This window comes from Podarcis pityusensis (assembly GCF_964106645.2).
Source record: "Podarcis pityusensis genome assembly, chromosome: 8".
Taxonomy (NCBI): Eukaryota; Metazoa; Chordata; class Lepidosauria; order Squamata; family Lacertidae; genus Podarcis; species Podarcis pityusensis.
Window position 1 is genome coordinate 76,438,195 of NC_138033.1, and position 23,871 is coordinate 76,462,065.

At 47.5% G+C, this 23,871-nt stretch overlaps 1 long non-coding RNA gene across 4 annotated transcripts; it reads left to right on the forward strand.

Annotated features, from left to right (window-relative positions):
- Window positions 1–394: 394 nt before the first annotated feature.
- LOC308483800 lies at window positions 395–17,037 on the forward strand. 4 transcript variants are annotated; one of them, XR_013989786.1, is made up of 6 exons: window positions 395–606; window positions 842–1,034; window positions 2,637–3,261; window positions 11,399–11,539; window positions 14,940–15,005; window positions 16,555–17,037. It is a non-coding gene; the product is annotated as an uncharacterized lncRNA (long non-coding RNA). The 4 variants fall into 4 exon arrangements; XR_013989788.1 differs by adding an exon at window positions 3,936–3,976 and having other exon boundaries at window positions 418–606; window positions 2,637–2,856; window positions 14,940–17,037; XR_013989787.1 differs by having other exon boundaries at window positions 397–606; window positions 14,940–17,037.
- The last annotated feature ends 6,834 nt before the right edge of the window (window positions 17,038–23,871 follow it).

A 23,871-nucleotide genomic window follows, 5' to 3' on the forward strand; every position in this document is an offset into this window, starting at 1 on the left:
CAATGCTTGTCGGTTGCCCTTTCCTAGCCAGTCTGAGCTGTTCCCTTGAAATGGTAAATACCTCAGTTCTTGAATCTATTGTCACAGATCTACCCCTATTTATGGGAGATGTTTATAGCTTTTGAAGGATTTGTAAGTGAAAAGAACGACTGGGAAAGGTTTTTCCTTCAACTGCAGAGTAAATATCTGGGGTCATTAAGAGGGTCGAGATGGCTTCAGGATTGCTCTGTGAACTCAAAGAAAGTGTCTTTTTTTCCAGGGAATATTTTATAATTTTTGAATGGTGAAGGATTGTTTTTTCTCTAGGGTGCGTGTCTGCTGTGTGTGCACCTTAAGATTTGTGTAACACTCATACCAACTTTGGTTGCCCAGTGCCTGCAAGCCCCCTACTGTGACATCATAGAATGCTTGCAGTTGTGTTTTTTTAAAAAAACCACACCAGCAACTGGTCACCAAGAGCAGAACTGAGCAGCTTCTGTGAGTGAAGTGAAGAGCTGTTTCTCAGAAGGGGAAACCCTGTGAGATACTAGGGTTCAAATACCTCTTTACTCAGCTATGCAGCTCACTGGGTGACCTGGGGCCAGGTTGTGGGGATTAAATAAGAAGGTGAGAACGATGTATGTCATTTTGAGCTCCTTGGAGTAAATAATGGGATATCAATTCAGACGCCCTCAGAAGGTGGTGGACTCTCCTTCTTTGGAGGTTTTTTATACACAGAGGTTGGGCGGCCATTTGCAAGGAATTCTTGAATTGGATTCCTGTTTTGCAGGCAATTGGACTAGATGCACCTTGGGGTTCTTTCCAAATCTACAATTTTGTTCTATGATTTTGTATTGATTAGATAGGAAACCGCTTCAAGACTATGAGATGCCAGGTTGGATATAAGCGCCATAAATGAGAAAAGAGAGAGACACGTTGGCCTGTGAATGACCCCAGGCAGCTGGTAGAAGGACTCTGACCTAGAGGCAGAGGGAACCTGGAAGCTTCAGGACGAAGTTGCTGTTAAGCACTGGACGCATTGCTGACTGGAAAAGGTGAGTGGCCGTCTGCAAGATCTTACAGAGCTCATGAGATCTTGTGAGATTTCAGGAAGATCTCACAAGATCTTGCTAGCCTTGCTGGCAGGGTTGAGTAAGGTTGGCACAGTGCAAACACACCGGTGCAGCCAAACTTGTGCTCATGCCAGTGTGTTCACACCACATCAACCTCACCTCCTTCCTCCTCTTCCTTCTTGTAAGCCATAGTGATGTCAGCGTTGGGAGATATGCTAAGTGCCTCCCCCCACCAAATGCTACTGGTTGTGGGTGGCCTATGATTTTAAAAGATTCCACCTTCTGCCCAAGTAGTGTTTTCAAGTGGCCATTGTAGCTGTATACTGCCTATAATCCTGATCTCAAAGGTTGTCCAGAACAGGTCAGGCAGTCTTGTTGACTTTTTCCAGACCAGCTGGCAGCAAGATTCTGCAGCCAAAATAGCTCCTCCTTCATGGCCTGGGCAGGCCATCGGCCTGTTATATACCTGCTGGGATTGACAAGGCATATGACCCTCACCTGAATCTCATTCAACACAATAAAACATCAAACATTTAAAACTTCCCTAAACAGGGCTGCCTTCAGATGTCTTCTAAAAGTCAGGTAGTTGTTTATTTCTTTGACATCTGATGGGAGGGCATTCCACAGGGCGGGCGCCACTACCGTGAAGGCCCTCTGCCTGCTTCACTGTAACCTCACTTCTTGCAGTGAAGGAACTGCCAAAAGGCCCTTGGAGTTGGACCTCAGTGTCCAGGCTGAATGATGGGGCTGGAGACACTCCTTCAGGTATACTGGGTCTAGGCCAGAACAGCAAGCAATGATAATTAAAAGTGGGGTCCGCAACAAATGTTATGGTATGAAGTACTCCTCTTCAGATTCCATTCCACGCCCCTGTCCCAAACCAATCAGCTAGTATTCTGAGCATGCTCAGTACTCATTGGGTTGTTTTGGGGTTCCACCTCCCACTTGATTTATATAAGCTTCCATGAATCTTGGTGTTCCCCCACTAATCTGTCAGTATCTGGTGTGAAAGGAGAGGACTATGGATGGTTACAAGCTTTGATGGCTATGCTCTGCCTCCACAGTCAGAGACCGCAATGTTTCTGAATATCAGTTGCTGGTTGCTCTTGTCCTTGTGTCCCGCTTGCTGGTTTCCCGTTGGGAATCTGGTTGGCCACTGGGAGAACAGGATGCTGGACTAGATGGGGTATTGGCCTGCTCCAAGAGAGGTCTTCTGAAATTCTGATATGTGCTCACTCTGCTGGGCTTGGCTACATAAAAATACTGAGACTCGGGAAATGTTTTTGCTGTTAGTGAATAGGATTCAAGCCCCCAGGTCCAGAGGGAGTGCTGCAGGGGAGGAATGGGAGAAAAGGCCTGGTGGGGAGAGAGCAAATGGGGGGTGCAGCTCCTCTGAGTGAGGGGGGGGATTAGGCAGAGGTTGCACTTGCTCCATCCCATCTTTTGCAACCTCTGCTTACTCTAGCTGGCTTAATTCCCCCGCCGGTGTCCGAGTAGGCGTCAGATTAGTTGCAATGCATAGCAGAAGCCTCAGTTCTCAACTGGCAATCAACCCAGGCTCTGTCTCTTCTTTTCCTGGAGCAGAGGTCGCTCAAGGGTGCCTGCCATGACCCCAGAGCCCAGCAGCAATCAAGACTCAAGAGCTGGCGGCTGCAGACTTTCCAGCTAAGGGGCCAGGCTGGACACAGGGTTCTGCCAGCCATGAAGCAACCCAGCCTGTGGCTGAGAAATGCGAGCCTCACAGGAAAACTTCCTGAATCTCTAGGGCATGAGCCTGGATGCACAAGTGCAGGAGCCTCAAAAGGTTCAGTCAGGGAGTGGATTACCTGGAGCTGTCAGTGGTCCTGAAACTCAGAACACAACATCACCACCAGCATTCAGTGCCGCTCATCTCATCTCTATGAGCTGCCTGCCCAGTTCCTTGCAACAGTCTTGTCTTGGAGCTCCATTTAATCCTCTTGCGCTGTCTGCTCAGTCTTGGGTGGCAGAAGTTCTTGGGGTGGTGGTGGTGGTGCTCAGGCAGAGAGAGGGGTTTTCCCCCATCTTCTCTTCCTGAGATCCTTTCAACTGGATGCACTAACCACTGAGCTACGGCCCTTCCCCAAACAATCTCTTGGTGACATGCAGCAAGACTGAGAGTTGTGCAGCTCTTCTGATGTTTGTGGATTCCCATCACACCAGCCAGCATGGCCAATGCTTGGACAACTGAGTGAACTAATCACGCTGTAGAGAGAGGGCAGAATTATGTACCCTCACCCAACAGAGGATGGTTGAGGAAATGAGGATGATGTCTCATACCAAGTCAGACCATTGGGTCCATCTAACTCAGCACTGTCTATCTTAGCTGTCATTGTCCACACAGGACATTCCTAGTCCCAGTGCTTTTTTCTGGGGGGACGCAGGGGGACGCATACCCCTAAACATTTTGTGAATCTAAGTTTGGCCTCATTGAGGGGCAGTATTTCAATATGAGTAGGAAAATGAGATTACCCCTAAACATTTTTTTTTATTATTTTTTTTAGAAAAAAGGCACTGCCCAGTCCTACCCGGAGATGCCATTGATGATTGAACCTGGGACCTTTTGCATGGAAAGCTGGTGCTCTGTGACTTAGCTATGGCCCCTTTGCACGTCGAGCTGAGACAAAGACAGCAGCCTCCACCCTGGAAATGAACAGACAGTGTTGGGAAAGGGAGGGTCCCTTTAGCTTTAATACGACCAAATTGGCAATCTCTTTCCTCTGTGCTATTTCGAGAGAGAGCTGATCCATTGAGAAGGAGGGAACAGCGTCCCCAACTGTATAAGAAAGCCTTCCATCAGCTTGTAGCACTCACTCGATGAGAGCCGGCCTTACCCATAATGTGTTGCTTGTGTTCCAATTTCAGTGTGTGAGACACAGCTACAGATGCATCTTGAGATAAGATGGGTATGGTTTCCTTTGTTTTTTAATCAATGCCCATTTCATTTTCTCCCATTAAAAAGAAAGAAAGAAAATAAAGAAAACCCTGCCAGTCGGAGGCCTTTTGCCTATAGAGAGAAAGAAGTGCAACTTTTTATAAGATTGCAGGGAATCCAGTGGTGACTCCAGTGCAGGGCTTGATGAGTGAATACTGTGTCCACTTCTGGGCTCCACAATTTAAGAAGTATGTTGACAAGCTGGAACGAGTGCAGAGGAGGATCTGGAAACCAAGCCTGATGAGGAACGGTTGAAGGAGCTGGGTAGGTTTAGCCTGGAAAAGAGCAGACCGAGAGGAGATTTGATAACCATCTTCAAATATCTCAAGGGCTGCCACATGGAAGAGGGAAGACACTTGTTACCTCCTGCTCTGGAGGGTAGGACTCAAACCAATGGCTTCAAGTTACAAGAAAGGAGATTCCGACTGAACATCAGGAAGACCTTTCTGAGGGTAAGAGCTGTTCAACAGTAGAACAGTCTCCTTCAGGAGGTTGTGGGCTCTCCTTCCTTGGAGGTTTTTAAGCAGAGGTTGGATGGCCATCTGCTATGGATGCTTTAGCTGAGATTCCTGCATTGCAGGGGATTGAAATAGATGACCTGTGGGATCCCTTCTAACTCTACAATTCTATGATGCTTTGTCCAAGGGTCCCAATCAGCAGAATTAGCAGGAGGGACCCCCAACAAGCATTTTGCTGCTTGAGATGGAGAAGCGAAAGCTTATCCACGATCCTGGCTCCCAGTCCCCATCTTGCTCCGCACTGAAGCTCATGGACAAGGCATTCATTTCAGAACGAATGACACTTTTCTTTTTGTGAAACAAGTTCATGCACACACCTCTGCTGGATGGTGGACCTTTCAGCCAGTTAACATGAGAACATGAGCAGAGCCCACTGGATCAGGCCAACAGCCCATCTAGCCTGCCACCCTCTTCTCACTGTGGCCAACCAGATGCCTGTGAGAAACCCGCAAGCAGAACCTGAGCCCAACAGCACTTTCCCCTTCTGTGCCAGAAGGCCCCCAGCATCTCCAAGTGGAACTGAGAATGCCCCTTGGATGAAACTCTGGGGAGCTGCTGCCAGTCATCGCAAGCAGTACTAAGCTAGATGGAGCCACTGGTCTGACTTGGTATAAGACAGCTTCCTATGTTTCTAATTTCAGCTGCTAGAAATATCATTGGATGCAACCTTTATGAGTCTAAGGAGGGAGGGCTGGGGGGGAATAAAGAAAGAAGGGAATTGAGATGAATAGTGAAGCTCCAGTCCAGGATGATTATCCGCCTTTGGGGCCAGCCCGATCACAGCAGGCAGAATCCGACCCTTGTTTTGAACTCATGCATTTTTTAAGGCGGCAGTTTACAAGAACGGAAGCAGTAAACCACCGTTCGAGGCACGAGCAGTGTTAGTGTTAAGGGTGCTTGTAAGCATATTGGCAGGAGCTGTGATAGATGAGTCCCGCTGGCAGTCTAGCGATAAGCGGGGTGATGCATTATTTATAGCGGTCCTTCCCCTCGATCGGCCCGGCGCACGGGGAATGGCTCAAGCATGCCATGAGGAATGAATGAATTAAACAATTAAGGGCTGCTGGAGGGAACTAGACGCTCAGGGGAGGAGGCGATCAGAGCACCTGTGGTGTCTCTCTTTGCGATTTGTCTCCCAGCAGGGCTGCCTGAAATCCTGGAGGTCACTGCTGTCTGTCAGTGCAAACAGTACTGAGCTAATATGGAGAAATGGTTCGAGCCAATAGCTGATCAGAAGGTCAGCAGTTCGAATCCCCGCGATGGGGTGAGCTCCCGTTGCTCGGTCCCTGCTCCTGCCAACCTAGCAGTTCGAAAGCACCTCAAAGTGCAAGTAGATAAATAGATACCGCTCCGGCGGGAAGGTAAACGGCGTTTCCGTGCACTGCTCTGGTTCATCAGAAGCGGCTTAGTCATGCTGGCCACATGAACCGGAAGCTGTACGCCGGCTCCCTTGGCCAATAAAGCGAGATGAACGCCGCAACCCTAGAGTCGGCCATGACTGGACCTAATGGTCAGGGGTCCCTTTACCTTTACCTTTAATATACAGCAGTGTCCCTATGTTGCGAGGGAAGGGCTCACTGAGAGGGCATCTATTTTGTCTGCTGAAGGTTCAATCCCCAATATAGGACTGGAAATGTCCCCTGCCTGAAACCCTGGAGAGCTGCTGCCAGTCATTGTAGACAATATTGAACTAGATCAGCGGTTCTCAACCTGTGGGTCCCCATATGTTGTTGGACTACAACTCCCATCATCCCTGAGCTCTGGCCTTGCTAGCTAGGGGTGATGGAAGTTGTAGTTCAACAACACCCGGGGACCCACAGGCTGAGAAAGGCTGAGCTAGATGCACATATGATCTGACTTCGTTTAAGGCCGTTTTCCATGTTTTAAGGGAAGGATGGTACATCTGTAGCAGAGTATGTTTCACATGCAAATTACAGAATCATAGAGCTGGAAGGGACTCCAAGGGCCATCTAGTCCAATGAAAGAAACTTAGCTAAAACATTCATGACAGACGGCCATCCAGTCTCTGCTTAAAAACCTTCAAGGAAGGAGAATCGACAACCTCCCGAGGGAGACCGTTCCACTGTTGTACAGCTCTTACCCTCAGAAAGGTCTTCCTGATGTCTCCTCTTTTCCAGACTAAACCTACCCAGCTCTTTCAACCATTCCTCATCAGGATTGGTTTCCAGACCCTCCTCTGCACTCGTTCCAGCCAGTGGCGTAGCGTGGGTTGTCAGCACCCGGGGCAAGGCAAGTAATTTGCGCCCCCTAACCCGTGGATTTGCGCCCCCAACCCGTGGATTTGCGCCCCCTAACCCTAACCCCCAGATGTTGCGCCCGGTGCGGCCGGCCCCCCCTGCACCCCCCACGCTACGCCACTGGTTCCAGCTTCTCAACATCCAAGGAAGAGTCCATGTATTTGCTGTTGTTGTTGTTGTTCACCCTAAGATCCCAGGACTGGTCACAGCAATTTAAAACACAACATTAAAAGAAGTATGCACCCCCTGCATTTCAGGGGGTTGGACCAGATGAGACCCCTCCCTGCTGTATGATTCTATGAATTACAGTCACAAGATTAGGGTGTCTCCTAAATGCGTATGAGCAGAATGTGATGGCTTTATGAACAAACCCCATTCAGAAGTGAAGTCAACTGGAGGCATGCCGATTGGCCCATCCTAAATTCATACAGTACTGGGCTGGGTTGACCAATGGCCTGACTCAGTTAAAAGAGAGATCAGTATGCCTGCTGTCGCATGCATGCACAAAAAGGCTGGTCAGTCACGGTACAATTGCCCTTTAATTTGTTAATAGTGTGGCATAATGACTGACAGCGTCCACGTCTCACCGACACATGGAGAACCGATTACGATGACAAATCACTTTAATTTGCTCAGAGAAGAAGAACGAGCTTCCAGGTCCTGTTTGGCCCTAGCTGAAATCCTGAAGTTGCAGTGAAGGAGCCCATCAGCGAGGGCTATAATTGGGGATGGAGGGAAGCTGTCATCAAGAGACATTATTTCCTGGACATTAGCAGAGCACAGGCGGCCTCCGGAAATATATTTCCTCTCCCCCACCTCTCTCTTTCTCCCTCCCCTCCAAATCCATTAGCAGGATCGGCGTACTGCTGGCAGAGGGGACGGGGGCTCCTCTTGGGAGAAATTCTTAGCTTCCTCCATTAGTGCCTTTCATTTCTTGGTAATGTTTCCTTTTAATGGTGTATTCATAAAGTCCTCACTGCGTGGCAGGAAATGTTTTGGTCCTCGCCTGTCAGGAGGGAGATGGAGGCAGGATGTAGGAAGGAGCTGGGAGGACTTTTAATGCAGTTACGGGAGAACTGTGAACATAAGGATGACTGGATCAGGTAAAAGGGTGCCCATCACAGGGGCCAACCGGATGCATGCAAGAAGCAAAAATGACCCAAGCACAAGAGCTCTCTCCCCTCCTGTGGTTTCCAGCAACTGTGATGTAGAAGCATTGCTCCCTCCAAGCTTGAAGATAGAGCAAAGGCACCATGGCTAGCAGCCATTGAAGCCTTCTCTTTATGACTTTGTCTAATCCTCTTTTAAAGCCATCTAGGTGGGTGGATATCACTGCCTCCTGTGGGAGCACGTTCCACAGTTTAACTATGTGCTGCATGAAGATTTTTAAAATCCTGCCTCGAATCTTCCAATAGTAGATTCTGTGCCAAGAGGTAAAAGGTAAGAGGTAAAGGACTCCTGGACTATTACGCCCACTCAGAGATGACTGTGGGGTTGCGGCGCTCATCTTGCTTTCAGGCCGAGGGAGCCAGCGTTTGTCCACAGACAGCTTTCCGGGTCATGTGGCCAGCATGACTAGACCACTACTGGTGCAACAGAACACCGTGACAGAAGCCAGAGTGCACGGAAATGCCATTTACCTTCCTGCCGCAGCAGTACCTATTTATCTACTTGCACTGGCGTGCTTTCGAACTGCTAGGTTGGCAGGAGCTGGGAGAGAGCAACGGGAGCTCACCCCGTCATGGGGATTCAAACCGCTGACCTTCTGATTGGCAAGCCCAAGAGGTTCAGTGGTTTAGACCACAGCGCCACCCACATCCCCATATAAATCCCATAGCTTATGCACCGAGCGAAGAGAGACTTTATTTTACCTGTCCTGAATCTTCAAATATTCAACCTCATTGGATGTTGGAAGGCATGAGAGAGGGATAAAAACTTTTCTCCATCCATTTTTTCCACCTCATGAATAATTCTATAAATGTCTATTGTGTCACCTCTTATTTACCATTTGTCTAAATGGAAAAGTCTACCCCCCCGTGGTCATTTTGGCTGCCCTTTCCAGAACCTTTTCCAACTCCACCATATTGTTTTTGAGGTCAGGAGGCCAGAACTGTCCACAGTCTTCCAAATGCTGTAAGTGTGTGGCAAGGATAGCCAATGTGGCATCCTCATGGATCACACCTCTTGTTGGCCCCAGCCAACATGGCCAAAGGCAAGGGATAATGGAAGTTGGAGTCCAGCAACATGTTTGACTAGTAGAATTGTAGAGTTGAAAGGGACCCTGAGGGTCATTCAGTCCAGCCTCCTGCAATGCAGGATTATGCAGCAGCTGTCCCATATGGGGATTGAACTTGCAACCATGGCATTATCAGCACCATGTTCTAACCAACTGAACTAACCAAGGCATCATGCTGGTCTAAACCACTGAGCCTCTTGGGCTTGCCAATCAGAAGGCGATTCGAATCCCCACACCAGGGTGAGCTCCCGTTGCTCTGTCCCAGCTCCTGCCAACCTAGCAGTTTGAAAGCACACCAGTGCAAGAAGATAAATAGGTACTGCTGCAGCAGGAAGGTAAACAGCATTTCCATGCACTCTGCCTTCCGTCACGGTGTCCCGTTGTGCCAGAAGTGATTCAGTCATTCTGGCCACATGACCCGGAAAGCTGTCTGCGGACAAATGCCGGCTCCTTCGGCCTGAAAGTGAGATGAGCACTGCAATCCTGTAGTCGCCTTTGACTGGACTTAACTGTCTAGGGGTCCTTTACCTTTTACCTTTAGCCCTGTTGAAAGAACACAGGTCACAATGTGTGTGCCTTTCAGAAAAGGGCAAGTGAAATAATCAAGGGTGACTCCCTGATGATGAAACATTGCAACATTTGGGGCTTTTCAGTTTGGAGAAAAGGCAAGTCAGAGGTGACATAGCATGGAGAAAGTGGACAGATATATATATATATTTTCCTCCCTCCCCTGTAACACTAGAACTTGCAGGCATCCGATGAAGCTGAATGTTGGAAGATTCAAGACAAATAAGAGAAAACCCTTCTTCATACAGCCCATAGTTAAACTGTGGAACTCGCTCCCACAAGAAAGTAGTGACGGCCACCAACTTGGATGGCGTTGAAAGAGGATTGGACAAATTCATGGCTACCAAAGTCTTCCTATCAGCATTTGGCTGGCCTCTGTGAGAACAGGATGCTGGACTAGATGGGCCTCTGGTCTGATGCCGCAGAGCTCCCCTTACATCCTCGGCTGAATTGGTAGCAGAACGAACCTTTTTCAGAGTAAAGAGGAAACGCTGAGTCTCTGTGCGCAGCTGATTGGTATTCAGCAAGATCCTCAGGTGCTTAATAGGAAAGCAACACAAATCCACAACAAAACAAAACAAAGCCTTTATTAATTTCCCACCCCCTTCCCTGCAAAGTTCAGGAGCGTGAGAGTAATCACAGTATCGAATCATCACCATCATAATCATATAAAAGGCCCTCTGTCGAAAATAGTCTGTTAAGGCTCAGAGAGTTCAGCGGGGAAAGATTGCATTAAGATAAAGTAGATTATAACACCGGTGGACATTCAAGCCTGTCATTGTAGGGCGACTCACATTGGGAAGTCCCCAAAGCTGCTTTTAAACATGGGCAGGGGGCTGTGGCTGCTAGTGGGGGGGGGGGGGGTGGAATGGAAGGTCTTTAAAGGCATGTTGGAACACTGAGGTGGAAGAAGGATAATTTTTTAAAAACGTTTGGAACACTACTGGAATGAAAAAAGAGGGATTGAGAGAGCTATGGCACTAGTCATGATGGCTTGGCTCTGCCTCCACAGTTGGAGGGGTCAATATTTCTGAATCATGGGTGTAGCCGGGGGGGACGGGGGGGCAGCAACCCCCCACTAAATCAAGTGAAGAAATAAAAAATAGTTAACTAAAAGTAGAAACAGACTATTTGAAATTTGAATGCTTGCTGAGGCTACTTGTAACGCAGAATGCTCATTCAGTACCTCGCAGAGAGTTAAGACCTGACTAAGGTTGACAAAGCGGGACGCAGGTGGCGCTGTGGGTTAAACCCCAGAGCCTAGGACTTGCTGATCAGAAGGTTGGTGGTTCGAATCCCCGCGATGGGGTGAGCTCCCGTTGCTCGGTCCCTGCTCCTGCCAACCTAGCAGTTCAAAAGCACGTCAAAGTGCAAGTGGATAAATAGGTACCGCTCTGGCGGGAAGGTAAACAGCATTTCCGTGCGCTGCTCTGGGTCGCCAGAAGCAGCTTAGTCATGCTGGCCACATGACCCAGAAACTGTACGCCGGCTCCCTTGGCCAATAAAGCGAGGTGAGCGCCACAGCCTCAGAGTCGGTCATGACTGGACCTAATGCTCAGGGGTCCCTTTACCTTTACCTTTAAGGTTGACAATGACAGGGGAGCACCTCAATGGACTTAGTGAGTTTGCACAGAAAAAAAGGAGGAATTTGAGAAGGAAGTGCTGAACAGGTTTTCAGCAAATCCAGGAAAACTTGTTTTAGTTTAGATTTTAAAAAAAAAGATGAAAAAAGGCATGCTGTTTGTAATTTTGCAAAATATACTCAGGAACTTCATGAAAGGCACTCCGTGATGTTATTATTATTATTATTTTAGGTAACTTCCTGGTTTTCAGATGACTGAAGATTTTGTCAGATTTTTTTTCTGAGCGCTTGGGGGTCAAAAGAAAGAAATTTAAAGCAACTGTTGTGGAGACATTTCATTTTGAATCTGCTGAACAGAGGCAGATGATGGCAGGTGTGTGTCCTGCCCCCACTAACATAAATCCTGGTCACACCCATGTTCTGAATGCAGTGTTTATTTTCCCTGACATGTTGGAAAACTGTGTAGAATGTTTAAATATTGGGAAGTTTTCTTTGTGAGGTGGGAGGTGTGCTATTTTTAAATGTATTATTACTACTTTCTTTTGAAATTTTGCGCTCCTAAGAATTTTGTGCCCGGGGCAAGCACCCCTCTTGCCCCACCCTTGTCACACCACTGATCCCTGCTGTCTCTAAGTATGGGGTGGGGAAAAACCCTGCCTGAAACCCTGGAAAGCCACTGTCAGACAGAGTAGGCAATACAGTGGTACCTCAGGTTAAGTACCGTATTTTTTGCTCTATAAGACACACCAGACCATAAGATGCACCTAGTTTTTGGAGGAGGAAAACAAGAAAAAAAATATTCTGAATCTCAGAAGCCAGAACAACAAGAGGGATCGCTGCGCAGCGAAAGCAGCGATCGCTCTTGCTCCCTCTTCTGGGATAGCTGCGCAGCCTGCATTCGCTCCATAAGACGCACACACATTTCCCCTTACTTTTTAGGAGGGGAAAAGTGAGTCTTATAGAGCAAAACATACGGTACTTAATTCGTTCCGGAGGTCTGTACTTAACCTGAAACTGTTCTTAACCTGAAGCACCACTTCTGTTGTCATCCTGAAGCATCCTGATTTCTGTTGTCATCCTGAAGCAAAGTTCTTAACCTGAAGCACTATTTCTGGGTTAGAGGAGTCTGTAACCTGAAGTGTATGTAACCTGAAGTGTATGTAACCTGAGGTACCACTGTACTGAACAATGGACCACCTTGGCTCAGTGTAAGGCATCTTCCGATGTCAACCCCATCCTGAGCTGGGTGTGCGAATGCCTTCTCCCGCCTCCCTCTCTCTTCCATCTTTCTTCTCATGGGGGGAAGTCTGTGCTGGTTGCAAAGCGTTAGCAAAGCCCAATGTGCTTCTGCACTACGTCCCTCCGCTGAAGCGTCTCCCAGATTTTATGCATCCGGCAAGTGAGGCCTGCAGAAGCCGTATTAAATATAATGCATTTTTGTCAAGATTAACGGTAATGCACACAGAGCGAGAGAGGGAGAGAGATTGGGGCGGAACGCCCTGGCAGCTGATATGTACATCCTCCAAACGGTCTGCCAACGAGCTCGGAGACGGAGGGAACTAGGATGCACCGAATGGAGAAATATGTGCCACGGAGGCACAGGAAGAATGTGGGAATCCCAGCCCTGAATATTTTATGCCACTGAGCTGGGTGTGGGCGTATGTCTAGTGCCCAGGCTGACTTTTGCTGTCAGGTAGTTTGATATGGTCTTGAGGGGCAGGAAACTGCCTAGGGAACAAACAGGCCTCTGCATTGAGCAGAAACGGACTAAAACATCCGAATGACAATAATGAAAGGAACATAACAAGCCGTAACCGAAACCTGAAGGCCTGGGTGGAAGGCGGCGATTTTCTGCATGCAGAGAACAATGGGATTAAAAAATGCGGCTTCTTGATAGCTCAGTAGCTAGCATAATCTCAGCTGGCTGCCTTTTTAAAAGGAAGAGAAAAGAAAGAAAGCAGTTTATTTTCAGGACATCAAAGATCATTTTGTTCCCATTCACAGCATAACAGGAGAAGGTTTGCCTTTGCTGGGGTTCCTATGGGTAGCCAGAAATGGCCAGATGTTAGGCTCTCCCCCCTCCTCATTTAAGCCCCACAATTGTGAGGTAGGTTAGGCTGAGAGGCAGTGACCATAGCTGTCAATTTACAGATTTGAAAATAAGGGACCAGCAGCCTCGAAAATAAGGGATCAGCAGCCAAAATAAGGGATTTTAGTCAACCAGCTGAAATACGAAGTTAAAAGGGACCAGATAATTTTGGAGAGCAGCGCCGGTTTTTAGCCCTTCGTTTCCAGAGGTTGCTGCTCAAGACACCAGCTGATGAAACACTGCAATTAAATAACTTCAGGCAGCCACCACTTTTCGCGCAAAACGAAGTCCAAGCTACAAAGATGCTGCTGCAGTTCTGTATCTTTTCTCTCGTGCTCCATCTGCAGCTCTCAGTTCCATCAGGTGGGAGGAAGAGGGGGGGGGAAATAGCGCCTGAAGTAAACCTGCAGATCAGACCATCTATGCTAGTCTACCACTACAAATCTATGGGAGAAGCGCTCGCGGTCCTTCCTCCACTTTCCCCTCTATGGTTAGCCCTTGGAACACCTGCCCCTCCTCCGCCTCCTCCTCCTCCTCTCTCTGAACTGCTTTCTCTATGGTTGCCCTCGCTCTCCTCTCAAGGCTCCTCAGCAATTCATAGGCCGTGCCAGGCTGCCCGTCTCATCTGGGTCCTTCGGCGGTGCAGCCGCAGTACGGCCTAGCGGGAGCGGCGGGGACGGGCAGAGGGGAGGCCCCAGGCAGAGACGCTCAGTTCAGCGGCCGCGAGGAGGATGACGGCGGAAGGGCCCGAGGCTCCTGCCAGTCCCAGTGGGGAGGGGCTCCCGGGGGCCAAGGCTGGTGAGGGGAGGTTGGAGGGGGGGCGGGCCGGGCAGCCAAGCAACACAGTTGGAGCCTTACTCCTCCCTGGCCAGCAGGGAGGGAGGGAGAGGAGCTGCTTCCTTTGAAACCCGGGAAATTTAAGGGACATCATCAATAAGGGACAGCAGCGGGACATGGCACTGGGATAAGGGAGTTTTCCGCCAAATAAGGGACGGTTGACAGCTATGGTAGTGACTGGCCCAGCATCACCCACTGAGTGTTTTGGCTGAGTGGGGATTTGAACCCTGGTCTCCCAGGTCATGGTCTGACACTCTAACCACTACACCACACTGAATTGCTAAACAATGTTATAACATTGGGGAAAGTGTTGTATTGATTAGTGAGGCTAAAATGCAAAAATGCATTATATTGGGGCAGTTTTTGTGTGTGTGTGTGTGAATTTGAATGAGGACTTATATTGCAAACTGATGTGGGACTGTGGAAAACTGAATTTAAGATTGGGAAAAAGAGGGAGAAATTGAAATTGGCAGATTCTTTTACTCAGCGTAGACCCATTGAAATAATGGACCTGAACTAGTCATGTTTGTGTGGGGGTTTGCAGTCAAAATAACAACACATTCTTACTGTTTAGTAATTCTAGGGACTAGCAACAACAGTGTTGCAAATTACTAGACAGGTGGATTGCAAAGAAAAGCAATGTAACTGTCAGAGACAGAGCTCTATGTGATGTCACTTCCCTTGAGTTACCTGGTGGGAAAAAGACGAAAGGTTTTAATTTTTTCTGCTGCCTCAGAACTCATTCTTTCTTCCTACCATGCTTCTGAGGCAGACAGATGTCCATGTGGTCTCCGCTCCAGTGGAGAGTCCATTTTTAAAAAACTCAATTATGTGTTTTGTAATCTAGAAGTAGAATTTGCCCGACTTATTTTGGTTACTACTGCTGCTGCTGGAATTGAGTGCAAGACTTTATGTAAGTAAACACTATTTTTATGCTTACTTTACAATCTGCTACGTGAGTCTTTTATTAAGAAAGGAAAAGGGGGGGGGGGGATCCAGACTGTTACCACAGCCTGGCTAAATAAAAATAAGGCTATACAGCCTAGTTTCAAAGTTTCCAGTTTAATGTTGCAAGGGATGGTGTTTTAAACTCTGCTAATTGTTTTGAGTTAAACACTTAACTGATTACTTTAAATGTTCTGCACACACATGCAACAGGGAGAATAATTGCAAGACAATATATCCTATCCTACCTACAAAATCCGTCATTTCAATGGGTCTCCTCTGGGTATAGGACTAGCTTTGGATACAAACCTTGTGTCTCTTTCTGGATTGAGTATCACGTAAGATGACTGATGGGTTTCTAAAACCCTTCCTCACCAGCATCCCTTACTCGTACACCATCTTTCTCTCCACTCTCTGAAATAATGACATGATGCACTGAGTGCCCCTGCTGCTCACATGTGCCGCCAGAAAATTGCTATATCAGGACTGCACAGCTGGAAAGAGCTCAGGGTTTGCTGGAACAGCCCAAAGCTAATAAACATCATAGCTGGGTTTCTGTAAGCCCTGTGTTCTCTTGTCCCCTACCTGTACATCATCTCCATTTTGGGAATAGGAAAATGGTATACAAGGCATTCATATCACTCTAAGGTCCCATCTGCACCATGCATTTAAAGCACTATGGTGCCACTTTGAACAGTCATGGCTTCCCCCAAATAATCCTGGGAAGTGTAGTTTGTTATGGGTGCTGGGAATTGTAGCTTTGTGGGAGAGGGCTAGTTCCCAGGTTCCTTTGGGGAAAGTCAAGTGCTTTAATTCTTCATCCTTCCATTGTTGGAGGCAGCAATGCCTCTGTGGAAGCAAAGTGTATGGTTCTGGGATCTGCAAGGCCTGAGCTGGTTTCTATCTTAAAGCCACATTTCCCTTAGAGTGGAAAGACAGGTCAAAATGAAGGTGAGTGAAAGGTGGAAGGAAGGATGAAATGTTTGGGTGCTATTGACAAGTGATGCTGCTTTCCTGCAAAGCTACTTTCTTGTTTCTTATTAACCATGTTGTGATAACTTTGTTATTCCTATATGTAAGCAGAACACCCTGTTGATCAGCTCAGAAGAGACGTCTAGCTTGAGGAGACGTTTGATCTGCTAATCATAATGCAAAACCTTGAGTTCCTTCCACACCTCTGAATAAAAGTGGGTGGAAACCACAGTGAGGGGAGTGCTCTTGTGCTTGGGTCCTGAATGCGGGTTTCTCTCATGGATATGATTAGCCATGGTGAGAAGAGGATGCTGGACTAGGTGGGCAATTGATCTGATCCAACAGGTTCTTCTTATGTTCTTAAGAAGGCCTTAGTTATAATCACTCATTAGCCTGAATCCTGGAAGGTTAGAACCCCTTCACATTTCTAACATAAATGACAAACGTTTTGGGGAAAAGAAGACCTGGAGGGCTTCTTCCTCTGGAGAGTTTGGCTGTGTGCTGTTAAATAAGACCGTCCTTGTTGACTTTGCCCAATTCCACAGGGAGCTTCTATAAAATATTGTCCAGGTAGATTATAATGGACGGCAGTGATGGTCACCAACTTGGATGGCTTTGAAAGAAGATTTGACAAATTCATGGTGGAGGATGAGACTTTCAATGGCTAGTAGCCACAATGGCTATGTTCTACCTTCACTGTTGGAGGCAGCATGCCTCTGAATACCAGTTGCTGAGAATCACATTAGGGCATATGGTTGGCAACTGTAAGAACTATCCGGAATCACTGTTCACTATGTCTGTTTGCGGACCACTTCAGCAGCGTTTGACATCATAAAACAAAGCTTTATGGCTTGTTTTTACCAGATAAGAATCTGATCCATTGCTTCTTTCAGAGACTTGCATAGTCTACAAAGATTTACAGAGACTTATACGACTTATGTTTATTTGGTTCTATGTTTTCAAGAGAATCCATCAAGAGTGCACATTTTGTGACTTTCAGAGATTTATAAGATTTCTGTTTATTTGGTCTTGCAGAGAGTGCATATTTCACATATTTCATATTGTTCAATGTTCTGTATAGATTATATAAAGTTTATATTGACATCGCATTGTTGTACTTGGTCATTGTGTTGCCTTGGATATTACTGATGATTGTTTGCAACACAGGGGTTTAATTGTTTGGTCTTCTATGTTCTTAGCACCTTCGCCTTAGCTATAAAACAGCTGTGACTTGTCATCATCCTCCCTCAATGAATCTCTGTCTGATTTCCAAGACATCTGACTGCAACAGACTCTACCCAGATATGTGTTAATTGCAGCAGTATGAGAGCTCCTATGGACTGTTCCAAGTTCGTGTCAAAAAACATAGGCAAATATTTTTCAGCCTGTCATTTTTTATATATTTTAAAAAAGAACGTATCTCACAAAGCAGAGAAACTCGTCCGGGTTTCCTCAGCTCTGACAACCAAGCTGCCCACCCCACTCTTACCAAGTTCCTCTTCTCTGCCTTCACTATGATGTTACCATCATGAACCCATTGATGGATTCGCTGGAGACTCCCAGCCAGCACTGATGGATTGCTCTTCAGCTTGCTGCGTGTTCCAGCCACCGCTACAGTTCACAATGTCAGATTGACAGGGCCCATAAATCACTCCAGATGGCAACCCGCTTTGAAAAGGCACGGTGGATCTTTCTGCAGGGTGCTGTCACCAGCTGTTGATGAGAGGCTGACCCCAAGGGTCAGGTGTAGTAGGATAAATGAGGATTATTAAACCAGTCCATTAGGGTCAGTGGGGCACTGTCCCACCAACTGCAGCCTGTATTCCTTCCTACGTACAACCAGACTAGAGATAGCTCTGCTGACAGCTTCCTCTTCTTCAGTCTCATTGCTGCTCCTTGTTGAACTCAGAAGGGAGGATGGGGACAAAAATGGAATTAGTTGGGTCTGTCTGTCAGCAGCTGTGGTTCCACCTCCTATTGGCCTCTCTGCTTTCTTCCCTACCTGTCTCAATGGGTACCACTGTGTATTTATCTTCCTATATAACTAAAAACATAAGGCTGTCATCACACAGCAGTTCATGTGGCTGCCAGTAGTGTGACCAGCTTCATCCTCTTTACTCTCAGTGTTACCCCTTGAAGAACTCAGCAGAGAGGAGGATGATATAGCTCTGGTTCTGACTGTCATTGGCTCTGGCTCCACCTACTGTTTGGGCTTCTTGGAGAGGGCTTTCCTCCTTGTAAGGGTAGGCTGCAGCTTTTGGGACTTTTCAGTTTAGAGAAAAGGCAGGTAAGAGGTGACATGACAGAAGGCTTTAAAGTTATGCATAGCATGGCAAAAGTGGCTAGAGGAAGGTTTGGCTCCTTCTCTCCTAACACTAAAACTCATGGGCGTCCAATGAAGCTGAATGTTGGAAGATTCAGGACGGATAAAAGAAAGTCCTTCACACAATCTATGCTGAAACTGCAGAACTCACTCCCACAAGACACAGGGAGGGACACCAACTTGAATGGCTTTAAAAGAGGATAAGGCTACCAGTGACTACTAGCCACAATGGCTGTGCTCTGCCTCCATAGTTAGAGGCAGCAATGCTTCTGAATATCAGTTGCTGGAAAACACAGGAAGGGAGAGTGTGGTTGTGCTTGGGTCTGGCTTGCAAAGGTTTCCCAGCAAGCATTTTATTTTTATTTTATTTTATTTATTTATTTACGGCTATTAGCCCATAAAGGATGTACAAACATAAAAGCACAGAGGCATAAAGACCGATATATTCGGCACCAGAAGGTGAACACCATGATGCAGGGGTGGGTCATTGAGCAGAGCCAGATAATAGCTTGGGGCCCGGAGAGCTCCAAGGGACGGATCCCAGAAAAAGGAAAACTGAGGACAAGATCCGACATGCACTCTCTTCAAAACTGTCCGATTAGTTTTTGATGTTGTTGTTGTTTTTGGTGGTTTTTGTGTGTGAGATAACCGCATTCAGGAATCTCGCCACCTGCAGAGTTACAGAAGGATCTGTATCCTGCAAAAGTAGTGCGGCATGTGACTCAACAGGCCTGCCAACCAAGCGCAGTAAAGCAGGACCCAGGAATTTAGTCCTGGCTATGCTATGTAGGGGACAGTTGAACATTATATGTGGGAGAGAATCAACAGTTTTCCCGTCACACACGCATAGCGGAGACACCAAACCCTTGGAAAATCTGTGGCTCCAGCAAGCATTTAGTTGGCCCCTGGGAGAACAGGATACTTTGTTCTTGTTTAGTCATTTAGTTGTGTCCAACTCCTCGTGACCCCATGGACCAGAGCACGCCAGGCACTCCTGTCTTCCACTGTCTCCCGCAGTTTAGTCAAACTCACGCTGGTAGCTTCGAGAACACTGTCCAACCATCTCGTCCCCTTCTCCTTGTGCCCTCCATCTTTCCCAACATCAGGGTCTTTTCCAGGGAGTCTTCTCTTCTCATGAGGTGGCCAAAGTATTAGAGCCTCAGCTTCAGGATCTGTCCTTCCAGTGAGCACTCAGGGCTGATTTCCTTCAGAATGGAGAGGTTTGATCTTCTTGCAGTCCATGGGACTCTCAAGAGTCTCCTCCAGCACCATAATTCAAAAGCATCAATTCTTCGCTGATCAGCCTTCTTTATGGTCCAGCTCTCACTTCCATACATCACTACTGGAAAAACCATAGCTTTAACTATACGGACCTTTGTTGACAAGGTGATGTCTCTACTTTTTAAGATGCTGTCTAAACAGGATACTGGACTAGTTTAAAATTTCAGAAGTGGCAGTATGCCCTGCCCTGCCCTGCCCTCAGCCCTTTGCAATGCCCCCTAAACAAGAGTGTCTCTGTAGCAAAGGCACCCTTTAAATACTGTTTTGTGCAATGGAGCTTTAATTGAGTTTCTTGCAGATTCCACCAGCAGAGAACAAATTCCTGTTTACATTTCTATCTCCAGACAATCATGATCATTGCTTGCTGATTGATTCAGGTGAATCTTTCTCTCACTTGGTGTTCCCCTGAAGCAATTTGAGAAAGCTTTTGACTCTCAAAGGGGGAGATAAGTAACCGTGCTTAGGGAGGTGTCTACTCAGCTCTCTGTGAAGCAGGGCGGCTTTGATGGTTTCCTCCCAAGAGGGGCCAGGTTCCTGGAGAACATTTGTGAATAATTAAGCCCATCTGAGGAGGGTGAGTCATAGAGTGGCAACTTTCATGTGTCAGCACAACTTCTGTGTTCAGAGGCTGGAGACTGGGGCTGGATATACAACACACATTTTAAGCACATGTAAAGCATACTCCAGGGACGCGGGTGGTGCTGTGGGTTAAACCACAGAGCCTAGGACTTGCTGATCAGAAGGTTGGCGGTTCGAATCTCCGTGACGGGGTGAGCTCCCATTGCTCGGTCCCTGCTCCTGCCAACCTAGCAGTTCGAAAGCACGTCAAAGTGCAAGTAGATAAATAGGTAAGGGAAGGTAAACGGTGTTTCCATGCGCTGCTCTGTTTCGCCAGAAGCGGCATAGTCATGCTGGCCATATGACGCAGAAGCTGTCTGCGGACAAACGCTGGCTCCCTCGGCCTATAGAGCGAGATGAGCGCGCAACCCCAGAGTCAGTCATGACTGGACCTAATGGTCAGGGGTCCCTTTACCTTTAAGGCATACTCCACCCGCAACAAGACTCCTGGAACCACAATGGTTGCTATCCATGGTGCTGAAAAGATACTGACCCTCTACTATGGCTCTACTGTGTTGCTGTCCATGTACACAGCCTAGGGTTCAGGAATGGGACTGGATAAAGTTGGACCCCGGTGCCTTGTCAGCAGGGTTTCAGGGCATCAAATGAAAGGAAGATATCCTGTCTGGGTAAAGAAAGGCTCCTCTTTCCTGTAATGCCAGAACTGAGGGTTTCTGCCCTAGCTCAGTGGTAGGGTAAATGCTTTGCCTGCAGGAGGTCCCAAGTTTTATCCTTAGACAGACTCTGAAATCCTAGATAGTTGCTGCCCATCAGTACAGACAATACTGAGCCAGGTGGGTCAACGGTTTGACTCAATATAATGCAGCTTCCTATATTCCTATAGAGGGAAGGACCTTAGCTCACTAACAGAGCACCTGCTTTGTACGCAGAAGATCCCAGGTTCAAATCCCAACATCTCCAAGCAGGGCTGGGAAGAAACTGTGCCTGATACCCTGGAGAGCCACTGCCAGTCAGTGTAGACAATACTGAACTAGGTGGACCAATGGACCTGATTCACCAGTAGGCAGGTTCCAACTGTCAGCATGCAGAGGGTCGTAAGGCCAGCTGGCTAGCCCCAGCTGGGTCGTCTCCTTCCAGCCATCCCACTGCGAAGACTCATTGGCCTCTGCTCCGATGTAAATCACCAACCCAGGCTTCAAAGCCAGGGCACACTATATCAGCAGAGCGAACTGCGCACACAGAATAGGCGTGAGGCTTGTGGAAGCATACTACAACTACGAATTTATTAATCATAAATCAGAACAAAGAAACATGTCATCTCTCTCTTTGTCTTCTCGGAGAGACAGAGAAAACCAAAAGCTATACACAAATGGAAGTTCCCAGCAGACTGTGCTGGAATGTAAACAGACATGTGACATGCAACTGTTCCATGTCTGTAACTAAAGGTGGAATGGAAATTTTCAACACCAGTATCAGAGGCTGAACCTGGGACCTTCTGCATCCAAAGCAGATGTGCTACCACTCAGCTGCAGCCCTAGCAGAGTCTGGAAACTGCCAGGGATGAGGAGTCAGAGTCCTCTTTAGGTGGTGAAGTGAAAGAATTCTAAACAGAAGGGGTAAGATCCACAGAGCACACCCTAGAAACGTTGGTACTCTATGAGCCTACAGGACCACCCAGGGATGTGACCCTATTATCCTTTGTTTTGGATGACTCCATGGAGAAAGCAGGGTGACCACAAAGGTCAGGGTCCCTTTAAACAAAGCAGTGCCTTCTGGTGGGGACAATTTGGAGGCATTTGTGCTGTTCCTATATAAGGCTGATATAGTTCCTTCCTGGCTGAAGAATCATAAAAGCTTTGTGCTCACTGAGTACAGCTGCAGCTTCCAGCCTGTCGTGTGCCTCACCTAAGCACCACAAACTGGGTACAGCTAGTGTTTTTTTTTATTTCCTGCTTGTGGTGCTTCCCACAAACATCTGATCAGCTGCTGTTGAAAATTGAATGCTAGGCTAGATATGCCTTTGATCTAATCCCAGAGGACTCTTCCTGTGTTCCTTGATGCGGAAATTCTTTCTGGTGTTATACAAGCCAGGTGTAGTCAGAATGAAGGGGTGCCCATCCCTAGATTGTATTAGGGCAGGGTCTCTTTTTTGGGGGGGAGGGGCGGAATAGCCACATCTGTGCTGATTAATTTCAAGTCAATACAATTACAGCACATGGATTTCCCCAAAGAATCCTGGAAATTGTAGTTTGTTGCAGGTGCTAGAGATTGTAGCTCTGTGAGGAGTAAACTACAGTTCCCAGCATTGTTGACCTGTGCTCTAAATTGCTTTTCGATATATGGTATGGACATAGCCTCAATCCCCACCCCCCTCTGTTTATAACACACTGCCTGCATCCTTTCCAACGACCTTCAATTTTATTTTATTTTTTCATCTTAAGAGGGGTTGTTAGTCCATCTTTGGTCCCCAGCCTGCACTCAGCTGTCACCTGTGGCTCGTAGAAGTTGTCAGCATGTGACAGCGGCCACACCCCAGGAATGGCTCTGAATGACCAGCTAAAGCAGATGACGGTAGCCGATGGGTCTCAAACCCTAAGTGAGTTAGGGATTTCCCATGCATGCGAAGACAGGCTCCAGTGGATTGAGCAGAGGAGACCAAAAGTGGGTCAAATGTTCAAGAAGGTAGTTTCTGCACATGCTTTAGAGGGAAGTGGGGGGCAGATGAGGCTCATCAACCTGGAAAGGTGGCCCATCTTGGAGAAGGAAAACTCTTATCCTAAACCTCTACTGCCTTTTGGCTATACTTGTGGGATGTAAAACACAGGAGCAGTCAATTACAACATTCCTAGAGTGTACATGTTAAGACATGGGGAGGGATGTCTGTCCAGCCAGCAGGTAAATTTCCTGGGACAGACTTCCTCCGCATGTGACCAGAGGTGGGTGTGGCCTCACCTGTGCAGGTAATGATAAAAGCACAGTGCAGGAGAGCCATCTCTCTCTCTGCCATTTTCTTTCGAAGAAGCAACATGCCCTCTTGGCTCCCAGACAAGAGAGGACAAAGGGACTATCTTCCTATAAGATAGATTCTAAATGTATTTTACCTTTTTAAGCCTGTCTGCCTTCTGGGATCATATTGTGAACAGAACGTGAGTAAACTCTTTTATACTTTTATAAAGACTGTGTCGTGTCTTGTATTTTAAGAGGGAACAAAAGGGGAAATTACCAGAGTAATTATTATAGAGGTTCTAGCGAACCTGAGCACACGTTACCGTTGTGAACTTAAAAAGGGAATGTCTTTAACTCTGCTGATATTTTGGGAACTTGTTAGCACAAGTTGGATAATATATATCCTCTCCTGCACCCCTGAACATTCCTACAATACTCATCCATGAGAGAGGCTTTGGAACCAGGGCCGTCTTAAGCATATCTGGTGCTGTGGTGCACAGATCCCTCCGGCACCCCCCCCCCCATTTTCCAGAGTTGCCAACCTTTTTTAGGGAGGATGGCACTGCCAGCGACGTGCCCAGCTTTGCGGGGATGGAGGAGGTGGGCAGCGGCTGGAGGGCAGCTCCTTCAGTGGGGAAAAGGCAAAGGCTGGATGTGGCAGCTCCCAGCCCAGCTGGCCACTTCGTGCCATGGTGGCCACGGCAGGTGGAGGCTCCGGGCATAGCGCTGCTTT